Source organism: Camelus dromedarius, unplaced genomic scaffold (assembly GCF_036321535.1).
Source record: "Camelus dromedarius isolate mCamDro1 unplaced genomic scaffold, mCamDro1.pat HAP1_SCAFFOLD_185, whole genome shotgun sequence".
NCBI lineage: Eukaryota > Metazoa > Chordata > Mammalia > Artiodactyla > Camelidae > Camelus > Camelus dromedarius.
In genome coordinates, this window is record NW_026989816.1 from 139,619 (window position 1) to 163,309 (window position 23,691).

At 45.4% G+C, this 23,691-nt stretch overlaps 1 pseudogene; it reads left to right on the top strand.

Moving 5' to 3' along the window:
- The first annotated feature begins 6,882 nt into the window (after positions 1 to 6,882).
- Positions 6,883 to 23,691, top strand: part of LOC135320837 (trafficking protein particle complex subunit 9-like) — a 51,058-nt pseudogene continuing 34,249 nt past the window's right edge.

Sequence of the window (23,691 nt, forward strand, 5' to 3'; positions counted from 1 at the left end):
CAGAGTCGTCCCTTGTTAACCTGTCCATCTCCCCTGTGACATCATAACCCATGAAAAGACCGGAGCGTATTAACTTGGCTTTCTTAAAGTCAAAGGAACAGATCTACTATGGAGTCAGATTTGTTCTTTCCTATTTCAGTAGTGCCATGGAGAAGGAAGTTTGGGCAGCTTTTTGTAGGGTCCTGGAGGATTTCTCTCTCAGCGTCTGGGTGCCTCTATTGAAAACCCTTCATAGCTGTCTGGCGTGCTGTAAAACCACTCCACCTGTTTTGCCCTGAAGATGTGTTCAGTTTATAACTCATCTCTACTCCTTGGAAAACAATTCAATAAAAACTCAGTTGGTTTTCCACCAGCCATGGGCAGGGGTGAGGGATAGCATGTTGCTATTTTATAAAATAATAATAATAATAAGAATAATAATAATAAGAAGAATAAGAATAATAAATAAATAAAATAAATAATAATATTAATAAAATCAATAATAATATTATTAATAATAATAAAATTAATAATAATAAAAGAAGTTTTAAAACAGCACTGGGCACATAGGAGAGAGTCAATAAATGCTTCCTGGCTGAAATCAAATTGATGGCTCAGTGATTCCATGGCTGCTGTATTTGCTGAGCTTGTTACTCCTTTGCTCCATTACACTTTTTTTAAACTGAAAAAGAAATACATGCATATGGTTAAAAACAATTCAAACAGCACAAAAATACACAAGTGAAAGAAGTTTTCCCTCATCCTCTGTTCTTCCAGCCCTCCCTGGAGATGCCACTGTTTACTATCCTTTGTGTGCTTTTCCAGATATGCTATGCACATTCCCACCTATGTATGTAAATTCCTTTAAAGTTTTAGTTATTTTTAACTTAAAGGGATTTAAATCCTCAAGTGGCTTCTGCCTCGGTAATAGAAAAAAACAAACCTGACTCCATATTAGATCTGTTCCTTTGATTTAACGCTTTGCTCTGTCTCCTAGGCTTCATCTTGCTTGTAAAACAATGTTGCCTAGAGCCTGAAATATACAGAAGAGCCTATTCTGAAGGCTCTGGCCTTTAAGGATATTTAACACTTTTTCATTCATAAAAAGATAACAAATTACAGAATAGAAAATAACGTTTGTTTTGTTGGAGGTTTACAGAGATTTGACCCAGGCAGATAGCGGCAAGAACAAAGGATTCTAACAACAAGGAATTCCTACACCAGGAAGATTGCAACAACCAAGCACGTAGGAAAGGAACCTGAATTCTGACTTGGGGAGATGGTTTTTCAGGACATTAGTTTGCCATCTAGCTCTATAGAAACTTGCTTTTCCATGCCCCAGCAGCGGGTCTCCCAACTTATTGGCCTGTCCTTCACTGAGGAGAATGAATTTGGACTCGGTAACACTCCTATCTACCTAGCAAGCTGGGCACTGGAATTGAGGACAGCTCTCCCACACCCAGGAACCTACTGTGAGCCCTTGATGGTTCCACTTGGGTTAGGTGTGTTTTACCCAGGAGGGATGGGACTATGCACCAACACTCAGGCTCTCTGCTCTGTCTGGGGCTCTGATCTTGTACCTCCCGCTCCCTGCAAGGCCAACACCTGGGACAGTGGAGCTAAGGCAGAGATCGTGCCTGCCTTTTCCCAGCCTGTAAAAGGGGAATATGTACACTTCCCAAGGTAGTTCTGAGAGACAACACCTGCTGGTGCTTGGTTCCCAGAGCAACAGGAAACCCAGCTCCACGTGGGGACAACGGGTGTGATCCCCGTAGTGGTTCAGCAGAGGCATCGCCTGGAGAGCTGGACCAGGGAGGTAAAACTTGAGCTGCGGGCCTTGAAGGGTTACAGAATGGTACAGAGGCAAGTCTGCCGCCTCCTTCGGGGTGCCCCAGAAGTAAAGCTTTTTCTCTACATCTCCGCTACTCCCCTCCCCTCTCCAGATCCCTACCTACACTCTGCTCCTCCTGTCCATCTGTCTCCCTCCACTTTTCCCCTCCTCTCCTCCTCCCCCCATCTTCTCCCTCCCTCGATGCCCCAGCCTCTATCACAGAACCCAGAGAGGATCTCTGGCCCTCCTGCGCATGCGCAGTCGGTGCCAGCTGGACCGGGGGTTGGAAGCCCCAGCTCCGAGCTGGGAATCGGCCCCAAATTCTTCTCAGCTCTGTCGACCGGTAGGCCTTTAGCTCCTGCCCGGGGCCGGGGCTTCTTGCTGTGGAAATGCAAGGTGGGGGCTCACGGGAAAGGGGTCAAGCGTCTGCGGGAGGGCGGTCCTCGCGTCAAAGCCCGCGAGGGCGCGAGTCAGCCTGTGTTCAGCTGAATTTCTCGGGCCAGACCCCTCTGCCCGTGCCACCTACCCCGGCGCCCTGGTCACAGCTGTCGAGGGCCAGGTGTGCACCTGCCGCCTCTCGCCCCAGCCGGGCTCCCCTCAGTCCGCGGCTGGCGACACCTTCCCCTATCCCGCCCACGAGTCCTCTCCTCCCTGGCTTCCTCTACTTGGCCGCAGGCTCGTCCCTGCCCCTGTGAGGGCTGTGTCCCGGGTGGGCGGGTTCTGCGGACCCGATCGGGGGCGGGCGGCTGGGGCTGGGTCTGGCCTCAGAGCGGGGCTGCAGCCCGCGACCCCACCCCCGCTTTCCCTGCCCTGCGACCCCGGGGCTGCCCTCCTCTCCCTTTCCAGCTCCCTGAGGTCCAGCTCAGCGGCATGCGTGCTGCTTCCCGGGCTTAGAGCCTCAAGCTGTAAAGCCCAGTTTCTCCTGATGGAGTCTGGAAAAGTGAGCGCCAGTGCTGAGGGAGTTTCCGTCTCCCCCCTCAGTGTTTCTGCCCCAGGTAAGTACCTTGAACACTTTCAGGTGTTATGATGGCGGTGCTTGTTGATGTCACGTGTTTTTATAGTGCCAGGGATTACAGTGTTGAAAGCAGGGCTTGGTTCAGTTAAAAATGAGCTGAAGGCATGAGGCTGTGACATGCTCCTTCCTTCCCTCTCCCAGGGTGAAACGTGTGACCGTCGATTTTAAAAACATAGTTACAGTCCCTAACTAGCCCAGCCCAGCTAGTGTGTGTTAACAGGAACAGCACCACCAGAGGCGTTGGAGACCCAGGGACATTGCAGTCCTAAAAAGCTCCTGGCACAGTTTAGTTTGTTTTGGTTTTTTGTTTTTCTTAAATTGTTGGTTAGACTAGTTGTATAGAGGGGAAAATAATTGTCAAGGAATATTTTTTCATATAACAGCTTTATTGTGATATTGTTCACACACCATGAATTCCACCCATTTAAATGGTACAATTCAGCAGCTTTTAGCATATTCACAGTGGTGCAACCATTATTATTCCAGAACGTTTTCATCACTTCAGAAAGACCAGTGGAAATGAATGACCTATCCACCCCTCCCCAGTGGTGGTTCTAAAGAAGTTTCTTGGCTGTTCCTGACCATAAATTAACTTGTTACATTCCATGAAAAGTCTGGTAGGAATTATAAACAGAATTGCATTGAATCTGTCTATCAAAACAGGAAGAATAATTGTCTTTATGGCATAAACTTCTTCTACCCTTGAATATATCTGGGACCCTATCTTTTCATCTCTCCAGAGCCTGGCCCATGGGAAGTCCTCACTAATTGTTGGGCTTGTGAATGATGAGATTCTATACATCATTAGTTGTCATTGTAGCTTTTCACAGAAGAGAAAAGTAACCTCTGTGTAGCCAAGTGACTGTCTGATGGTCAGAAAGAGTGACAGTCAGTGCTGGAGTGATCCAGTGGACTTGGTGCTTGTAACCAGAATTCTCCACCACCTACAGCTAAGGGGATAAGAGTGTTCTTTTATTTTATCTTAATGGCGTTGATTTTATTTGTACTTATTTTTTAAAATTATTTTTAATGAAGTGTAGTCAATTTACAATTTTAGATTCAGGTGTACAGCAGAGATTCAGTTATAAACATATGCATATGTATATAAATATGTTTTAGATTGTTTTTAGCAAAACTCATTACAAGAAATTGGATATAGTTCCCTGTGCTATATAGTAGGTCCTTGTCATTTATTTTATATTTATTAATGTGTATCTGTTAATCCCCCTTTTCATGCCTGCTAACCACAGTTTGCTTTCTAAGTCCATGAGTCCATTTCTAGCAGCATCATTTTTCCTAGTAACATACGCTGGTTGACTGCTTTCAGCTTCAGGAATTCCATCTTATCTGTGGGCACTTTCTTCTGGTGGGCCTTTATGTGGTTTGCACACGTAATAGAGATTTGTAATTGGGAGAACTCCAGGCCTCGTGTATTCCCTGGAACAGAGTGCCCACTGAGTTGATGCTTGAAATGGGGAAAAAAGCAGAGTAAATGTTGGAATTTGCACTATGGTTGAGACTTCCAGGTTTCTATAACCTGTTTAGCCCACCTTAATATTGGCTGCACCCATACTGGGTAATTTGGTGGAATTTCATGGTATGGTTGTGTAGAGACAGGGCCTTGTATGCTTCTTCTCTTTCCTTTTTCTAACACTCATTCTCCTGGGCCTCCCAGATCCTCCCCCAGAAGTGCCCAGGGCTGGCATGATGCTGCGCTGAAGCAATATTTGTTAATAAGGCCCTTTCCTCATCTCTTCTGAACTTCCGTTTCTTTCTCTGCACAATGAGGGCTTAGACTAGATAAGTGCTTTTCAGTTTCTTTTAAAGCCATGTTTCCTTTGAGAAACAGAAAATGCAAATCTCTCCTCCCATCCCAACCCTTTAGATTTTGATATGTCCTCCAGTGAGTGACATAGCTCTTTGTGGAAAATTGAAGTTATTGTGATTCCAGATGGCACAGAAAAGACTCTTCAGAAATTTATTGCAGGGAGAGGGCAGGAAAGGGGCAGCATGTCACAATTTCTAGTGTGAGCCCTGGAACAGGGGCTTGGGTTTAAATACGGTGTCTGACGTGGCCTCTCTCTAATCTTGTACAATATGATAAACTTCTCTACCTCAGTTTCTTAATGTGTCAAGTTGGGGTGATAATATTTTAAGGCCTTTGTGAAACATTATACACATAAGCCATCTGTGTCTCAGTAGAAACAAGACCTGCAAGGGAGTCAGGGGTTCCTTTAAAAAAATCTTGTCCATAGCACTCTGTCGGTGTGTATTTTGAATTACCTGGAGGGTGAGGGTTGAGTCTAAAGTCCATCGTGGGACAGGTGGCCCATAGTTCTCTGTGCCCCCAGATTGCCCCCTCCTCCCCAGTCCTCTTCCTCAGTCCAAGATGAAGTTCCCTAGTAGATTTACACAGAGGTCTTGTGGAAATGGCTTTTCATTTTATTGTTTCAACAAGGAGGGCTGCCATCATGATCTCTGTGGTCAGGTTTTGGTGACCTGAAGGCTATGCAATTGGGGGTTTCTATTAAATAAAAAAAAATATTACAAATAGAAAATTAGAACAAGGGTGGTGACAGGGGCTCTTGGAAGTGGGGACCATTAGCTTTGTTAGCTTCAGTTGCAGTGGCCTTTGGCCAAGAGGACCCATCCTCATGCTCTGAAGTTGGAGGGACCAGTGGGTTCAGTGGGAATGTTAACTGAGTGTATCTCATGGGCTAGGCATTGTTGTACTTGTACTGTGTGTTCCTTATTTGAGACAATGAGCTCATTTAACCTCAATAGCCTCTTTAAAATATTAGACTTTTTATTTTGAGATGTAATGTAGGTTCCCCTGTACTTGTAGGAGATAATATACGGAGGGCCTATGGAACCTTTGCCCAATTTTCCTTAATGGTTCCATCTTGCATAGTTGGGGTACAATTCATTACTGACTCACTAACCCTTTGAGGTTTGTGTTATTGCCCCCATTTCTATCTATCATTAAACTGGGGCTAAGAGAAACACACAGGCCTGCCCAGGTCACCCACATGTTTAGTGTGTAGTCGGGTGTAACGTGGGCTTGGGATTTCCAGGAAGTACCATTATGGTGTTCTGTGGCAGGGAGCAGCATTCACTTTGCTTGTTTATTCATTCATTGAACAAACATTTATTGAGTAAACTCTGTGGGTCAGATGCTTTCACAGGCTTATCTGATTCTTCAGCAGTACTGAGAATCAAGTATTGTTTTGTTTTTTTAATCTGAGAAAATTATCTCTGAGAGTTTATAACACCCCCCAAAGGAAATATAGCTCATAAAGGAGGGATAGTAAATTTGAACAGTCCCCCCTCTTTATGCAGGTGGTATCCTAGGCATTTTATATTTGCAAATTTCCATAATCCAGATATATTCTTGTAAGGCAAGAATTTTTTTTTTAAATTGAAGTATAGTCAAGTTTACAATGTTGTGTCAATTGCAAGGTGTTTTTTGAATTTTGAATTAAAAAATATTTTTTGAGAAGGGTAATTAGGATTATTCATTTGTTTCATTTTTTAAAATGAGGTACTGGGGATTGAACCCAGGACCTCGTACATGATATGTATGTGCTCTACCACTGAGCTGTACCCTCTTCCCCAAGGCAAGTTTTCTTATCCATTATCCTGCAGTTTAGGAGTTCAAATAAATTGGTGTTGAAATCCAGATCTTTTGATCCTACTGCAGTTCTTTTCTTTATAATCTGCTGAAGGGGGGTGGGGAAAGCATTTCCTTTGTTCATTTCTTTATTCCACAGGGTTGAGCACTGACTTTGCATCAGGGTCTTGCTGGGTGCTTGGAAACAGAAAACAAGAAATGACCCTTCTATGCAGGGGCAGGAAGCCTAGACCAAAAGCTGGGTAATGTGATCCGAGCTACGGTAGTCATGTACAGACTCTGAGGACAAACTGTACCCCCGGGTTTGCTTGTGCTTCCCTTGCCTTCTGGCTGATACACACCAGGTCACCGCAACCCAGAGGCGCCCGCAGCCCACAGCACAATATTTACCTTGATCTCCTCTCCCCTCTCGGCAGGGCCTGCAACATGAGCATCCCTGACTAAGTGCAGTGTGCTGAGGAATACGAGACTCTCCCCGTGGTCGTCCAACCAGTGGGGATCATTTCAGAGGACAATTTCTTTTGCATCTATAAACGAATCTCCTTGGTGAGCCAGATCAGCCCGTGCGGCTCCCAGTGGGCACTCTGTATCCACTACAGGCACCACTATGCGTTCGAGAATGCGTGGAGTGACTTCCAAACCCACCGCACGGTCGTGGGCCTTGTCACCATTACCGACTGCCTCTCTGCCAAGGCCTTCGAGAAGCTCCATGTGCAGAGGAGCTGTATGGCACCACGCTTAATGACTCTCAGCTCTTTGTCTTTGTGCTGCATGGGGAGGTAGCCGAGCAGCCACTCACCGACGTGGCCTTCAATTTACGAGGACTGCAGGGTGGTGGAGAAGAGGATCGAGGACTTCACTGAGTCACTGTTAATCTTGCTCAAGTCCAAGTGGCTGGATGGGACCCTGACAAGTCTGGGGAAAGGAACCCCCTCCTCTGCACCTTGTTTGAGAAGGAGGACTTCATGGGACTGGACACAGACAGCAGGTAAGTCTACCTGTAGGCCCGGCCACCCTGGCTGTGTGCCGGGTTCCTTCCCTACATCCAGGAAGGGATCAGCAAGGAAGAGGCCTGTCTTGTAGCCAAGGGCGGAGGGTGGTGCAGCCCGACGGTTTACAGACATTTAAAAGTGAATCTGCCTTTGTTTCAGAGAGATCCTTTTAGGGTCAGTGTGGAGACTTCCTCCCGCTTTTCAGCCAAGACCCCTGGTGGGACCCCTGGAGTTGCTGTCCAATAGAGTAGCCACAGCCACTGATGCTATGAGCGCTGGGGAAGAGGCTGGTCTGAGCTGAGATGTGCTGTAGGTCAAATGCACATCAGACGCTGAGACTTGTCTAGTAAAAAGTATGTAAACTATCTTGTTACTTTCATATATTGATTACATGTCAAAATGATAGTATTTTACATACAGCAGATTAAGTAAGATCTGTTCTTAAAATTAGATTCTAGTATCTGTTTTTTTGTTTGTTTGATTGTTTCTTTGTTTACAGTTTTAAATGTGGCAACTGGGAAGCTTTCTTTACATGGCTCTCATTTCAATTTTGTTAGGCAGCCTGTCCTGGGACAGTCTCATCCCTTTGCTTATAAATGAGATGCTGAATCCCGAGAGGCAGAACGAGATGCTGGTTGAGCTGTGTCTGGAGCCGGTGTCTCCTGCCTCCCAGGCCCAGCACCTGCTTGGTTCAGGCCCTCTCTTCCTCCCCGACAGCCAGCATGCCAAGTTAGGACATCAGAAACACCTCCAGGGAATTCCGGATGAACTCCTTATGCAGGGAAAGGTATATCACGGAGTATGAGACAAAGCAGGGAAAGATTCATCCTCACTTTGTCCCTGTGATTAAGTCAACGGCCCCACTTTTGCCTAGGAAGTGCAGACGAGCTCTCCTGGGCTTACTACCTCCCCACCTTATGCTCTGTTTCCCCGTGTATCTATCATGCTTTCCCTCGGGCAGAAGAGGTGAGATGCCTTTGCCCAGAGATGGTCCCCCTTTGCTGGGGAGATTGAGGGAAGCTGTGCCCCCACGGCCTACGGCCTCGGGCCTTGAGTCTGGAGGGTGCTCATGGCGGTACCACAGGTGACGGTCGGAGGACCTGGCACAGGCCCGCTGTGGAGGCAGTGCTCTGTGATTCTTGAACTTACCTAAGATCAAATCCTACTTTCTGGTTGTTGGTAAGTTGGAGGAGAAGATGCCAGAGAATTGATAAAAAGAAAGTCCAGACCAGCCCTGTGAGTGAGAGGCACAGGGGGCCCGAGTCCCACCTGCGTGTGGTGCCTGGCGGGCTCTGGATGAATTTTCTGTTCCTCCCGGACATACCTCTATGACTTTAGTAAGGGGTGAGACATGTAGTGGCCATGATCTTTATTTGTCCTCGCAGGGCCCTGTGATCTACACGTCCGCACACCCTTCTGATCCTTGGGGATGAGGTGGCAGGTTTAGGTGCCTGGGCATTGCTGTGGGCACAGCTGCCAGCACCGGGCTACACCGAGGCTGGCTCCATTCACCTCACATGTCACCTCCTGCTGAGCCCCCAGGCATTAGTCAAGGTAGGTGCATCAGTGCAACGTAAGCAGGGACCATGTTCTCCCCCTGGACAGACTGGTGGGTGAGCAGTGGAAGCCTGGAGCCCTGCCCAAGCCCCATGGCCAGTGCCTCCTCTTTTGTCATAGGAGGCACTGGTGACATTTTTGCTCAGCAACTGCTTGGTTCTGAGTCTGCAGACCCACCAGAGAATTCCAGCTTGTATTTGCCTTTTGAAGCCTGCCCTTGGGATTTGGCGGAGTAGCTGGATGTGTGCTTAGCCCATAGTGTTGACACTGTCACCATTGTTTACCCAGAACCTCGTGTACCAGGCATGGCTCTCGGCATCAAAATACAGCAGCGCAATAACTCCCTCCTGGTGGACCTGTCTGTTTTGGTACCATAAGGGCTCAGCCAGCATCTGAACGTAAGTGAGATAACGCGGCCAGTGAGCCCGGGTCAAGCACGTTCTCCTCCAGTCACTTTTACTCCATTGTTGCTTTTACTATTCCACAGTCATTAATTTTTAAAACAATGCTTTGGTGCAGGAGCAGAGACTAATTCTCTCCTGCTACTCTCGTTGGGAGTGAGTAAAACTGTCCAGCCTGTAATGCGACCACATTTTGTGGCTTAAAAGCTGCCTAGACGCATGTATGTGGAGTTTTGGTTAGGGGCGCTGACCACGTTGGGGTCCCCAAGCAGCGTCGCTCCCCTCAGGCCCCTGCCTTCCCTGGAGCAGGAGGTGAGGGTGGGTCTCACCGTCCCCGCGTCCCTGGCCTCACACACTCACGTAAATTCTTGTACATGCTGTCAAAGTCATTTTTGTTCTTGTGTGTTTCTAATTTTCGCTTGTTCTTCCTTTCGTTTTTCTTTATTCCTTTTTCTCTTGTACCGCTCAGTTGCGTCTGAAAAGGTGGCTGTGCATATCCTGCATTGGAAATAGCTAGATCGCCCTCCGTGCTGTCTCCATCGCTTTAAAAAGCAGAAACTTTTCAGGTGCCTTGATCCATGCATTATCCTAGTCATCTTGTTATTTTCTAATTTTTTGGAATATTTGCTTTGTTAGCACATCACCCACTGGTGTTTGATATCTGTTAAAATCTTTACTTTGAGGAACCTGTTTGGTCCTCCTTATATTTGGTGACAAATGCACCCTTATTCAATTAGTTTAATTGTTTTGAAGAAGTGAGATGCGAATTGATTTAGGCGGCTGTTGAGGGATTCTTTTCATGGAGTATTTAAACTTGTCAAGTCAAAGTCTGCAGCATCTTGCTCGATTCCTGCTTTTACACAAACGTGCTCAGCACGCGGTTCCTGGCTGTCTCTGTGTGACGTGCGTGACGGCGCTTCCTGACCGGCGGTCACTGGTGAGGAAGTGGCAGGCTTGGGGGTGAGCAGCTGCAGGGGACAATGTTGGAGGAATCAGTCACCGTTTGGTTATTTAATTTTTTTTTTGCATTCAACTTCCCCGTGCCATTTACTTTGTTTTGCCTTCATAAAGGGGCAGAAGTGGGTCTAAAATCCATGCCACTCTTTTGTTCCCTTTACGAGGCTGGTTTTTCTGAGTATCAGGACAACATGTACTTCTCCTAAGTAGCTGGCTTACATGGATCTGGTGGACACAGGGACTGTTAAAGGGACCGTAGCTTCCTCTCTGCTCCAGCCAGTGGGCATTCAGATCCGGGTCTGTGGTTTGCCTCAGCAGCCGTGCAGGCCTCCCTGCACCGGCCTTTACTTTTAACCCATGTTGGCATTAAAGAGCTGACTCCATGTTTGTTGCAGCTGACGTCCCCCACTGACGGCCGTGTCGTTAGTTTGCGGTAGTGAGTCTCCAACCCCCAGTCAGCCATGAAGGAAGATGCTTTGGCCAATCTAAGACCTTGGATTGTCACCCCCACCCTTGTTCATCTCACCCAGGGGAAGGGTTTGGCCACCACCATCATGCTGATCATGAGGCCTTGCTTCTCCTTTCATGCTCTAGTCCAAATGTGGACACTTCATCCTTCACTGACTTGGTCTCGCTTGATACAGGCTAGATATTCTGAAAGAGTCCATCACATTCTCGGGGGGAACAGAACAGAAGTAAGTCTTGCAAGTAGAAGGAGTCTAGGCTGTCCGGGTTGGCAAATGCAGGCTGGGATCTGTGATTGGTGGGCTGTGCCCTGGACACAGGCCTTTCCCCTTGGCTCCCGAGCACCCAGGGGTCGGAGTGAGGACAGCCTTGCTTGGGCTCCTCCATCCTCATCTGCTCAGTGGCAAGTGTGTCTGCTAATAGGAGCTCCACCAGACCTCGGGACCTTCAAAGCTCAGATCACGGGAGAAATTTGAGTCCCTTCTCCAGGGCCTCCTTTGTAAGAATCCAGTGCCTTCTGAGGTGACCGGCGGCAGGAGATGCCTCCCCCTCCAGGGAGCACCCTTCGGAGGACTGTGACTCAGTGCACCTTGCTGTGAGCTTGTGGGGATCCGGCCGTGGTCCCTGCAGAACCAGACTTGAGATGGGCTTAGCGACGGAAATGACAGGACTAATATTCCAGGCCAGGGCTGGAGGGAGGGAACAGGGGAAATTGAATGTGACCTCAAACACCTAGGTGAGTGCTGGGTCTGTTACTAAAATGGGGAGCATGGGAGGTACCTTTCAGAAATTGAATTCCAGAGTAAATGGTGGACATGAGGCATTTTTAAGATGCCATTTTTCGTCCAAGTTTGGACTTCATAGAGGCACTCGGGTCTATGAGCCTGGGGCTGAGTTGAAGGAGCCGGACTAGAGATACACGTTGGGAGTCGTCATTCTTAGTTGGTGTTCACAGCCGCGCATGTGAATTAGATCATCTTGAGAGCTGCAGACTGAGGCTGAGGGGGGGCAGGGCTGTGCCTGGGTTGGAGGAAAGCCCAGACCATGCAGCTTTGGTGTGTCAGTCTGCGGCGTTTGCGATATTCAGACTAATGCCATTTATCCTTAAGGGGCCGGGGGGTGGGCAGGGCCAGCCAGGAAGAAATCTGAAGGGAGGGTCGTGGCCACGTGTGTGTCTTGGGAAGTTGCAGAGTCTGCAGGGTCCGGGAGGGTAGACTCCTCAGAAGCTGGAGTTGGAGTGGGGCGTGGGTTGAAGGTAGTCACACTAACATATCAGGGAGGGAAGAAGGCCTAGGGAGTCCCCGCTCTTCCTGACTCGCTTTCCAATGAACAGAAGGCAGACAGAGTATCTGAGGTGAGAAGGGATGGGCTCTGGGAGAGGAGCCAACCTGGAGAATGGTGCTTGAAAAATTCTGGAATAGTCTCCCTGCAAAATAGAGGTTAAAAAAATTCAGACTCTTAAGAACATTGATAGTGACTGGGGAGGAGGCAGTTGTTTTTCTGGCCTCCTAAGGGTAAGGCATGTATCCAGGGATACACAGAATATTCGTGCAGTCTTTTCCGGGCATTTGGTACCGGGTAAACTGCACAAGTTTAAAGGGGGACAAGGGCAGCGGAGGGAAACTAGCCAGGCCCCGTGTCAGGTACCAGTCGGCCGCCCTACTTGCATGTTGCATTCACATCCATGCTTCCCAGGTGGTCGGTGGCAGCCCCCTTTTGCGGATTGGCAAGCCTTCTCAGAGGGGTTAAGTTATTGGCCAGTTTAGAGGGTAGTAAATGCTGTAACAGGATTCAAGCAGGGTCTTGTCAGACTTCAAGGGCGTGTTTTCTCTACTAATTCCGGTACCTCACTGTTGTACGTGAAATGGTGAAGTGGGTCTGTTTTGGGGCCTTTCAGAAAAAGTACGATTTAAATGCCTCAGGACTGATTCACAAAGCTCAGTGTTCTTTGATTGTTCAGAAGCACCGCAGTGCTTTACGCCCCACAGAGGTAAGGTCTTACTCATTTGACGATGAAGTGGTTGCAAATGATGTACAGGTGCAAAACCAGACTTAGCAGCTTCTGAAGGGAAACTTTCCAATTCTCCCTTGATAGACTTTCTTCTACGGGATGTAGCTGTGGTGCAGCATAGGCCTGAGCTGTCCGTATGGATTGTGGGTTTGATATCCAAATTTAGCATAAAATAGTCAGATGAAGAAAATCAACGTTCACAATTTATTTTTGGGTTTCATTAGACAAGATATACTATCAGGTAATGGCCCATATAGCTAATGAAATTGAGTACAGAACATTGAATTTCTTACTTTTTATTTAGAGTTTTCTTACTGCATATGTTTGCCTGCTTTGGAACATCAGCTCCTCCACAAGGGCGCTTGTCAGTTTGTTGGTGTGATTGCATTTACACAGTGAATGTAATCTGGGCTTCCTCAGCCCAAACTCTCCAGTGCAGAATCACGGGCTGTAGCCATCTCTTAGTCATGCAAATACTTCTAAAATTATATGATGCCAGAAAAGAAAGAAGAGAGAGAGAGAGATTGCCTTTATCAAAATTCCTTTCAATTCTGACTGCAAACTGTTGTTCAACAGCTCTGGTTTCCTTCGGATATGAATATATACATTTCTTTGCATGTAACCTGGGTTTTGGACTAGAACACCAAGTCCTTGCTTTCCGCAAGCCACAAAAATAGTAGCCAAATTGCACACATGTGAAATATTTTATTCTTTTTCTGAGAAAGAATCCTTGAATTTGGGACTTCAGCTGTGATTTTTGCTTTTTGCTTCTCCCACCCCTCTTGTAATATCTCACTCCTTCCCAAGTGGCCCCCAATAGGTCGTGGTCCCAAAGGAGCAAGCAAACACCCAGTTGGTCCCCATGCAGTGCTGCTATAGAGGGAGCCTTGCCAAGACCTAAAGGATATTATCAGAGAGGGCTTCCTGGAAGAAATGGGCTCTACATTCAATTGTGATGACAGAGTAAGGGTCAGCCAGTAGAAAGCATGAAGACTTTGGCTCATGTGGCAGAGCAGCCCAGGTAGAGGCCTGGAGGCTTGTGCGGTGGGGACTCGGGGAGAGTGCCATGTGTGGTCCAGGTTTGTGAGTGCCCCTGCTGGGGAGGACACTGGAGAGGGCCTGGGGTGGAGGGCTTTCGAAGAGCTTGGGTTTTACTAGAACTGACAGAGGAGGCAGTGATGGATGTCACCAGGAAGTGACCATCAGGAAAGGTACTTCTGGATTTGCTTCTGATATTCTACAGTAAGAAAGGTCGGGGCGGACGAGAGCAGGTCTGGCTGTCCCTTTGAGACCCACCCCATCATTCATTTATTCATAACATGCACACTTCTGAGTGTCTAGGGGAGAGAGTTTGGACCCACATTAGTAAGCAAAATATTCCTTGGGAGCTTAGCAGTGTCAGAAGTTGACTTAGCCTAGAATGTTCTAGGAACAGAGGAACAAATTGCGGAGGTTGGAGGGAGGGAAGGCTTCCTTGAGAAACAGTCAAACTGAGCCTGGAGGCAAGTGGGAAGTAGGAGCAGATCAGGGGGCCCCTGAGGTCACTGGGGACCTGGGTACTGAGGTGAGGATGGGCGAGCAGGTTCGGGGGTGGGGCTAGAACTCTACCAGGGAGCCGCTGAAGGGTTTGAAGTGGGGTGATGTAATCAAATTTATGCTTTGGGAAGGCTGCCTTGGCTCCGTGTGTGTGTGTGTGTGTGTGTGTGTGTGTGTGTGTGTGTGTGTGTGTGTCTGTGTGTGTCTGTGTGTGTGTGTCTGTGTGTGTGTCTGTGTGTGTGTGTGTAGCGGGGAAGGGTGTGTTGCCACCAACTGGGGAGTGACATTAGAAGACCATTCACAGGCTGGGAGGCCACAAGTGGTAGAGGGGCGTCGGGGCTGCTTGGGGACGGCAGGGGCAGTGTGGATGCCGGATTTCCTTATGGGGAGGGCTTGTTAGCTGGGCCGCCCTTGCGGCGCCTTTTGGCTTGAAGTAAATAGATGGAGGCCGCCATGTGGACTTTCCTCTTCTCTTCTTCCCTGCCTTGTGTGATGATCTTAGCTCAGCCAACATTTGGAAGAGAAGAGCTAAGTTCCAGGGTAGCCCAGGACTTTGTTGAGCTCGTCCGAGTGAGATCTGATAGGATTTATGTTTGTCATCAGATCTGCATGTTCACTTAGCTAGAAACGTCTTATCTCTTGAATTTCAATAGGGGTTTTTACTCTTGATAAAGATTGCTTTCTTGGTGAGAGGAAATTTAATACAGCTGTTGTCTTTCTCAAAAAAATCATATCTTTTAAGAACTTTAATATTCAAAAATAGGAATATTTAAAAATGATAAAGTAAGACTTTGGTGTAGTTTCTTTGGTTTCCTAGTTAATGTGGACTTAGAGCCTTTGCATTACTTAATAACACATCCTTGTCAGTATTTAAAGGGCTGTTAGGGCCCCAGGCCCCACCTCTCAAAACATCATTAAAGTTTACTCTGAAATAGTGAGGTCATAAAAGTTTTGTTTGCAGAAGCCAAACACTTGGTTTATAATATGAAGCATAGCTCCATTTATAAAATAATAATAGGTTCAAAATTAAGAAATTGGAAGATAATTGAGTTTTTTAAAAGCTGAAACATAATCTTTCTTGTGCTAATGTTGAACTGGAAATTTCGAAAATAAAAATCCTACTGTAATAACATCTACGTGGAATACATATTTGCTTTCCCGTTTGAAAAATAAGTGTGCAGTGGTTTTTGAAGTCAGGAGCATTCCAGCTCAGATACTGGCATTGATGGTTGCTGGTTTTCAATGGCAGAGCCTAAATATGCCTTCTTAGCTTTTTTTTTTTTTTTTTTTGTAGTGAGAGGGTTGAGTAGTGCTTTGCCAGCATGATTTAGGGGCAATTTGGGGGCAGATGTTGTGAACCAGCAGTGAGATATTTCCATGCATTTTTTTTCTGGACATCACCAAGGCACATGTGGGGTTTGTGCCTGCAGGCTGGCATGCTGTAGGACTCCCTGGTCCATCACAGTTTTGTCCTGGAGCTGCTCCGGTCAGTGAATGATTTTCTGTGGCTTCGAGGTAAGTGGTCTGATGCACATGATCAGATGTGTAGTTAAAGTGCTATTACATGAAATAAGAGAAACCTAGAAACATGAGGGAGGAGAATTGGCTGAGCTGATATCGGTGGGGAGTCTTCTTAGGTGACTCCCTCCCCGTGATTCCTGCCAATATCCTCCCCAGCCCTGCACGGTAGTCCTGCCGACGCAAGCATGCACTTTGCTCAGAAACGGACTGAATTTCCTTGTGCCTCTGTTTGTTGGCTTTTTTTTTTAAAGCACATCTTGCCCTTTGCTTAAATGCCATCCCTGCTAGTCACCTCTTACACTCATTCTTCTGGATGTCGTCCATATATAGCTGCTGAATGGATGAACTGAATGTAGTATCTCCATGTAGTGGAACATTATTCATACGTAAGGGTGAATAAAAAGGAAAAAAAAAAATAAAGAGGAAGATGAAAAAGGCCACCTGTTCTGGGAAGTCCACCCTGACTGCTCAACCCACCCTTTTCCCTTTGAATCCCCACCCCTTATGCTCCACTCTACTCTTATTGATAGTACTTACCACCTTCTAATAAACTTTAACGTTTTCAAAAAAAAAAAAAAAAAAACAGAGAGAGATGCTGATACCACTGCAACATGGAAAAGCCTTGATAATAGCACGTTAAGTGAAAGGAACCAGACATAAACGGCCACATATTGTTGACTTCAGTGATCTGAAATGCGCAGAATAAGCAAATGCAGAGGCAGAGAGCAGGTGATGGTTGCAAGGGGCTGGGTGGAGGGGGATTAGGGAATGACTGATAGTGACAGGGGGTTTCTTCTGGGATAATGGAGTGTTCTGGAAATAGATGGTGGTGAGGGCTGCACAACCGTGAGTGTGCAGAAGACTGCTGAGCGCTGTCTCTGGGAGTGCCTGTGGTTGGGGCGGCTTTATTTTGTTCTCACCCTGCAATGTGAACAATCATCTTGTGCTGAGGCAGTTCTACTCCTATGAGTGGTGAGGCTCAGACACTTTGCAGAGTCATGTTTCTTTTCTCCCCCTTGCTGAGTGTAGGCAAAAAAGGTTTAAGCCTGAGAAAGTGCTCCATCTGCAGAAATGTCTTTCAGTTTTGCATGGTGTAAAATTCTTGAGAGCTTTTTAATCGTTGACGACAGTCTGTGAGGGGAAACAGCCCTTGAAGCCTGGGTGCGAACTGGAAGAGCCGCGCTTCCCTCCCTGACCTGGGTGGGGATTTCACCGCCGTTCAGGCAGTGAAGGGCCCAGACCCGAGAGTGGAGTTGACAATCGTGAATATTTACTTGTATTCGCTGCTTCATCTTGGATATTAATTTCAAGCTGAGTCAGTTTGTGGCGGCAGCCTCATCCTACATCAGGAATTTATAGTATCTGCTCTTTGAAGTGGAGACCAGACAGACTTTATTATTTAACAGTCTCCCTTGAATTGATATCTCAGATTCCTTTGTAAAAAGTAAAACAGCAGAAATACACAAGTCCTTTAATGCCAGTCTGACCTGGAACGAGTTTAGTCTCTGTGCCTTAGTGGCCTTAACTGCGGGTGGGGAAGATGATAACAGTGCTTCCCTCAGAGGGCCTGGTGAGGGGGGAGTGAGAAGCACAAATTGAGGACTTACACGAGATGCTCATGAATGTCCGAAGTTAGTGCTCTCAGCCTGGTGAGGCCTCAGGAGCAGAGATGTCAGAACAGAGCATTCCTAGCCGGAGCTCGATCCGTGTTGGCAGCTGTTATGATCACTATCACCACTGTGGGTTATCAGGTAGTTTTAAGACTTGATAATATGAATTCTTGAATAATGTTAAAAGACTAGACATCTCAGATCCAGTTTACATAGTTTTCAAGATTTCCTCTGAGAAATGGATATTTTATTCCCCATCAGAATTCTGAGTTGAGTCTCTAAAAAAATTCTGTATTCCTCCATCTTTTTGCTTTAATTCTCCATTTCTTAAAAAAAAAAGTTTTATATGGAGTTACTGGGGACTGAACTTAGGGCCGCATACATGCTAAGCACATACTCTCCAAAATGAGGTATAATCTCCCCCATAATTCTTTCTAAACTTTACTTTCTTAGTATTCAGAAGTTAGAGGCCTCTAATTCTTTTTCTGGAGACTTTTCCATGAACCTGTAAATCTATTATTAATGGACAAATCTTGGTTTATTAAAAAAATCAATAAAATATTCTGCAATCCATCCAAAAGAAAATGCTCATTGATTTAAATGTTTCTCCTTTATGGTGATTTCTACTTTCTGGTCTAGCTTAATTTATTAACACCCATCCTCATCATCATAATGACCAAACTAGCTCTGAGTGGACACCTGCCTAAGGCTAAAATGCTTTCCTCATGTTTTACTTCATAGCAGGTGTTTGAGGGTAGGTATCAGTGTCTCCTTTTTTGCAGCTGAGGGATTGAGTGATGGAGCAGCTTGTTCCAAATTACACACAGCTTGCAGTGGCTTGCTCAGTGCTGGAACCCTGGATGCACAGGATGTATTTTTAATTGCTCTTCTAATCAGCCTCCCGTTGAGTGGTTTCCCGAACTCCTGTGACTCCATAAATGTCCAATTTTAGTGATCTCAACCTGATGAGGACTTCGAAGGAGAGACACCAGTGAGAATGTGAGACAGAGTGGCATAAATTAAAATTGTACATTTTTACAAAAGTTTTATTCTCAGGTAATGACTTAAAAGTTAATTTTTTTTTTAATTTTAGTGCTCTGTGAGCACTAAAAACAAAACATTAAAAATAATTATAGTACAAAAGAGAAGTGGGCTTTGAAATTCCAACCATTGCTAGTGATGTTACTTGCTTTTCTCTAGTGGCCCTTATTGACAGAAATACTTAGAAACACTGAATTGGTTTTATGTAGTCTTTGTATGGAAGAAAAGATTGTCAGTGAATATTGTAAGTAAAATCATTACTCTTTTCTTTCCTGATGATGAATAGGTAAGTTGTTTTTATGGCTTAAGTACATTTCCTCATTTGTGAAATTTGAGTAATATCGTTTTCCTTGTCTAACTGTGAGAGTTAGACGCCTTGTACACAAAGCACCCAAGAGGTGCTTAATAAAAATGTGCTGTCACAATGACAGGTATTTTAGAAGGATCAACTCTGAATACTAAAGGGGGTGGCTTACTTCTGATGCATATTCAATATGTATATATATGATATATATGAATATGGCTTAAAGTAACAAGGATTCATTTATTTTTTTTAGTGCACTATGAAGTTTTAATGAAATCTTTATCATTCTATTGAGACAGGGACTAGTTAAATTGCATTAAGCAGACGACCTTGAAGATTATTTACACAGAATGTGTATTGTTACAACTCAGAATTCATGTTGCCTTGTAACATCCACTCAGACATTTAAATTCGTGGATTCTGAACAGATCCATTAAGTTTAGAAAAATCCACATTTATCATTTTCAGGGAATAATCTTCTCTCTTTTGTGATTAAAGAAAATTTTGATTTTTTTCCTGCACTCTTAACAGGTTTAAAATATCAAAACGTTGATTTGACATGTAACTTTTTTTAATAGAATTAATCTCATGCTGTTTTAATATGTAAATAAATGTTTTTGAATTTCAACAAACTTTTACGATTTCCTGGCTCTTTGAGAAGTATTTTGCAAGATACTTAGATTACCTACTTTTGGAAAAATACAGACGTTACTTTTATGATTATAGGCCTAGTAAAATTCTGTTGGTTTTTGCTACACTGCAAGACATGAGGCCTAGGAGAGCTTTGCTGCCGATTGCCAGGAGGACAGATCCCAGGTCTCAGTCTCCCCTCCTGTAAACTGAAGAGGCTGGACTGGTTCTTTCCTCCTCTAAGATGAGTTTCCATAAGCCTATGTCTTTTGTTTATATTCAGGAGTATTAGCAATATCAGATTAAATACTGAATACCCTTCCCTTACCCCAAAACAAAGTGCAGTATGTGCTACAGAAGCTTTTAGTTATCTGATTCTCGTTTCTGATCCTACAGGCAATTTTGTGTTGCATGTTTCCCGGTAACCTGGAAGGTCTTTTTAGCCATAGGTGGCTCTGTTGCACCTTCTTACAGTCTTAATTTTCCTGTTTCTTAAAGAAGGCTTAAACAACGTTAATTTATTTTGATTACTTTGCTCAATGCTTCAGAATAGCACAGTCTCCATTATGTCTGTCTACCTGGAAAAATTATTCTCCTTATATCTTAGTTTTATTCTGTCATCTCGCTGTGAACATCTCAGACTTGCTGTGCAAACAATGGCAAAATCGGACTTTTCTTCCAGTGCTAGAAACCAGTGAGCCGGGAATTTATAAAACAGCTAGAAGTGGCCTCTGTAGCACCTTAAAGCTGAAAAGTGTACTGGGTTCCCTGAGTATTGACCCCGCCGCTGTGTGTTAATTGGTGGTAGGAGATTTGGTACATATACGAAGGGGTGTAGTTTTTTGACTTGGGTTTGCGTGCACGCGCTGCCACTGAGCCACGTGAGCCTAAGTCAGTTCGTTCTGAGATTTCCCTCGTCTGTGAGATGGGGATGCTCATATCTGCTTTGTAGAATTGTGAGAATTAGAAATTATGTAAACTGTTTGCCACAGTGTGTATGTCAAGAGGGCTCGTAAACTTTAGCTACTGTTTTGTGAGAATCCATCATTTGATAGTCTTTGGCAATTACTAAGAAACAGGAAAATAAGGAAAGATGGTTTTATGATGAAAGATATTTGAGGAGGTTCCATAGTTCCTATACCCATAATTTAGCATCAGCAAAGTCAGAACTGTTACACAGTCGCCCTGAACCAACGTTAAGCCACAGAATTTTTTGTTACTTCAAATATGTTGGGGCTTATGGGGATCCAATACTTATACACATGTTGTCTCCAGCAGCCAACTGAGAGATGACAGAAAAGAGTAAGCAGGCGATATATGTCTTCATTTTTACTGATGAAGCCACGTTCTCCATGAACTTCAGGGCTGTGGGAAAATGCGTGTCATTATACTGTGTCCCAGAAGTAGAGACTCACCCTGTCCCAGGTAACTCTGGGCCACACCGAGCCTTCCCTTGAGAGGACCTGCCCCATCATGCACAGGGCTGTCCTGCCATGGAGCTGAGCATCCCGGGTGCTTCCCAAGTGTGGCCAGCACTGGAAGGAAAGGAACGGTTTCACATACACTGCTTGTCTCTCCGGACTCACACCTCACCCTGTTAGTGTGACGAGGGCTAGCTGTGAGCCATGGGTCTGTGGTGTGGAGAAGCACTCTCCGTGGCCAAGAGGAGTGGGGAGGAGGCATCCCCTCCCTCAGTTTAAACAGGTGGTGGTATGGAACAGAAGGGAGCTCCCCAAGAGTTTATAAAAGGAGAAATAAGGATTTTCTTTGGGACTTAGTCTAGCCAGGAAACACAGAAGATGATTAGAAAGGAGACTTGTAAATCACTTTAATATTAAGTTGACATTTGTTGAGCACCAATAATGTGCTACATTCTTTTCTGAGAGTTTTACAGAAATGAATCCTTCAATCTTCTCAACAATCGAGTAAGGAATGTTTGATTTTTATCCCAGTTTTACAGTGTGGAAACTGAGGCACACAGAGGGTAAGTTGGCCAAGGTCACAGAGCTAGTAAGTGGCAGAGCTGGTATTTAAACCCTGGCTGTCTGGTTTTGAGGCTCCCAGGGATGGGCTTTGGGTGTTTATAGGTATCTGCATCCCTGGATCTCTGTACCTCTGTGCATCAGTATGCCCAATAAGGACAGGGAAAGGAGAGTTACACAGGTGCTCACAGTCGTGTCTCAGCCACTGTCCACGAAGAGTGCACTGTGATTAGAGTTAATTGTTTTCCAGGCAGTAGATCTGTTGGTATAACAGAAATTTAGTCCATTGAGTTAATCTAGAAACCCTTCCTGCTCTGCTTCTGTCCATGGTTGCCATGTTACTGCCTGCCCGGGATTAGGCCGTGGAGGAGAATCTGTACTCATGGTTGAACTCTGATATTTCAGTCTGGTTCATAATTTCACATATTCTGTTACATTAATAAGTTAAGTTTCTGGTTTTCTTGCATCAGTGTCTCGTGAGTTTGGTTAATGTGAAACCAGTCCGTGGGAGCCCAGGGGTGCTGACGGTATAATTTCTGAGCACGTTCTGGCACTTCTACACGTGCAGTCCTGACTGGAGGATGTCCGCCTTCCTCACTGATTTCTCCCAAGAGCAGGGCCCTCTCCCATCCCCGGATGTGAGGCTGGGAGCTCTCTGAGTAGGCCAGTCAGCGGCCAAGTCCACCAATCAGAAAATGATGAAGTACCCGGAAGTTGGTTTAATAAAAGAAAAGGGCTTCCAGGTAGTCCGATGGGCTGTTCGAGTCCATTTGGTGAAAAGATGTTCACTGTCTGTGGTTGAGCTGATTCATTGCTGTTGAAAAGTCTGGATTAGATGAAGGGATTTTAAAAAGCAGAAAGGAGTGATTTCAGGTGGTACGTCCACACCGGTGAGAAGTGATGGATGACCGCCTGTGTGAGGCATAGACAGAGTCTTACAAACTTCATAAAACAGCTTTAAAAGCTCTGCCATCTGAGTGCACTTCATAAGGGGTCCAGATCATCACTGGTCATGCTGTGAGGGCAAATAACTGATGATGGCATAAAGGACACGGAGGCATCAAAAAGGTCTCAGTCATGTTCCCTGTTTAAAGAATGTGACACAGTGTAATATATTTGAGCTGGTTTTTCACTGAACAATTTTTCGTGTTTTCTGGGACTCCCAGCTCCCGAAGTTTCCACGCAGCTGCATGTCCCCTCACTGCAGCTCTGTCAGCAATTGTCCTGGGCTGACGTGGTGTCACGGGGAGCAGGACGGTCAGCGTCCCCGGCTCCTCCGAGCTCCGTCTCCTCATCCGCAGTGCTGGGCTTCTCATCCGTGTCTACTTAGAAGGGTTGCTGAGAACCACACGTGATGGTTGTCAGGGGTGATTTGTGGTTGTCCCTGTGTTTGACATATAGTCAGTATTTGATAGAAACACATGTTTTTTTTATAGTTCTGGCTTCTAAATTGCAGTGGTTTTTAGTCTGCATTTTTTTATAACTTTTTTCTTATTTTTAAATAAGTACTTTTTTGGGGGGGGGATTACTGGGGATTGAAGCCAGCCCATTGTGCATGGTAAGCAAGTGCTCTACAACTGAGTAATACCCACCCTCCTTGTCTTCACTTAAAAATAAATATTGCAATACACAGAATAGCTCTTAAACACAATCATGGGACCTATTTTCTGTATAGACAATTGAATACAAATGCTATTTCAATAAGAATAAATGTTGGGACATACCTTTCTGAATCTGTTTACTTGTTTAAAAACGATAATAGCTAGTGATAAACACGAGTCTTGGATCCAGTACTTCTTAGGGTCTGCTTTGACATCATGGGAAATTACATTCTACAGAGAAGGCAAATTGGGTCTCGTTGATATTTGGATGATTTAGCAGATGATCAAGTCTTTCAAAACTTGACAGTTTTGTATTTTAAACTAACTGCAAAGTTATCTTCTAGAAGTTGGAATTCCTAAGCTTGTGAAGTGCTCAGTAATTCAGTGTGTATGTGTTTGTGTCTGTGTGAACGTGTTTGTGTGTGATTTCAGGAAGGTAGAAATAAGTTCCTTGTAGCCCTCTGATACCTTCCTCCTCCAGTTCAAGATGTAGGCATATATTTACACAAATAAATTGATATTCTTTTGTCATTTGGCATATTGGAAATAAGAGGTTGTCATACTTGTTTCAGAAGTGCTGGGGAGCATGAGCTTAGAAAACGGGAGGAGAAAGAGGCCGGGAGGCAC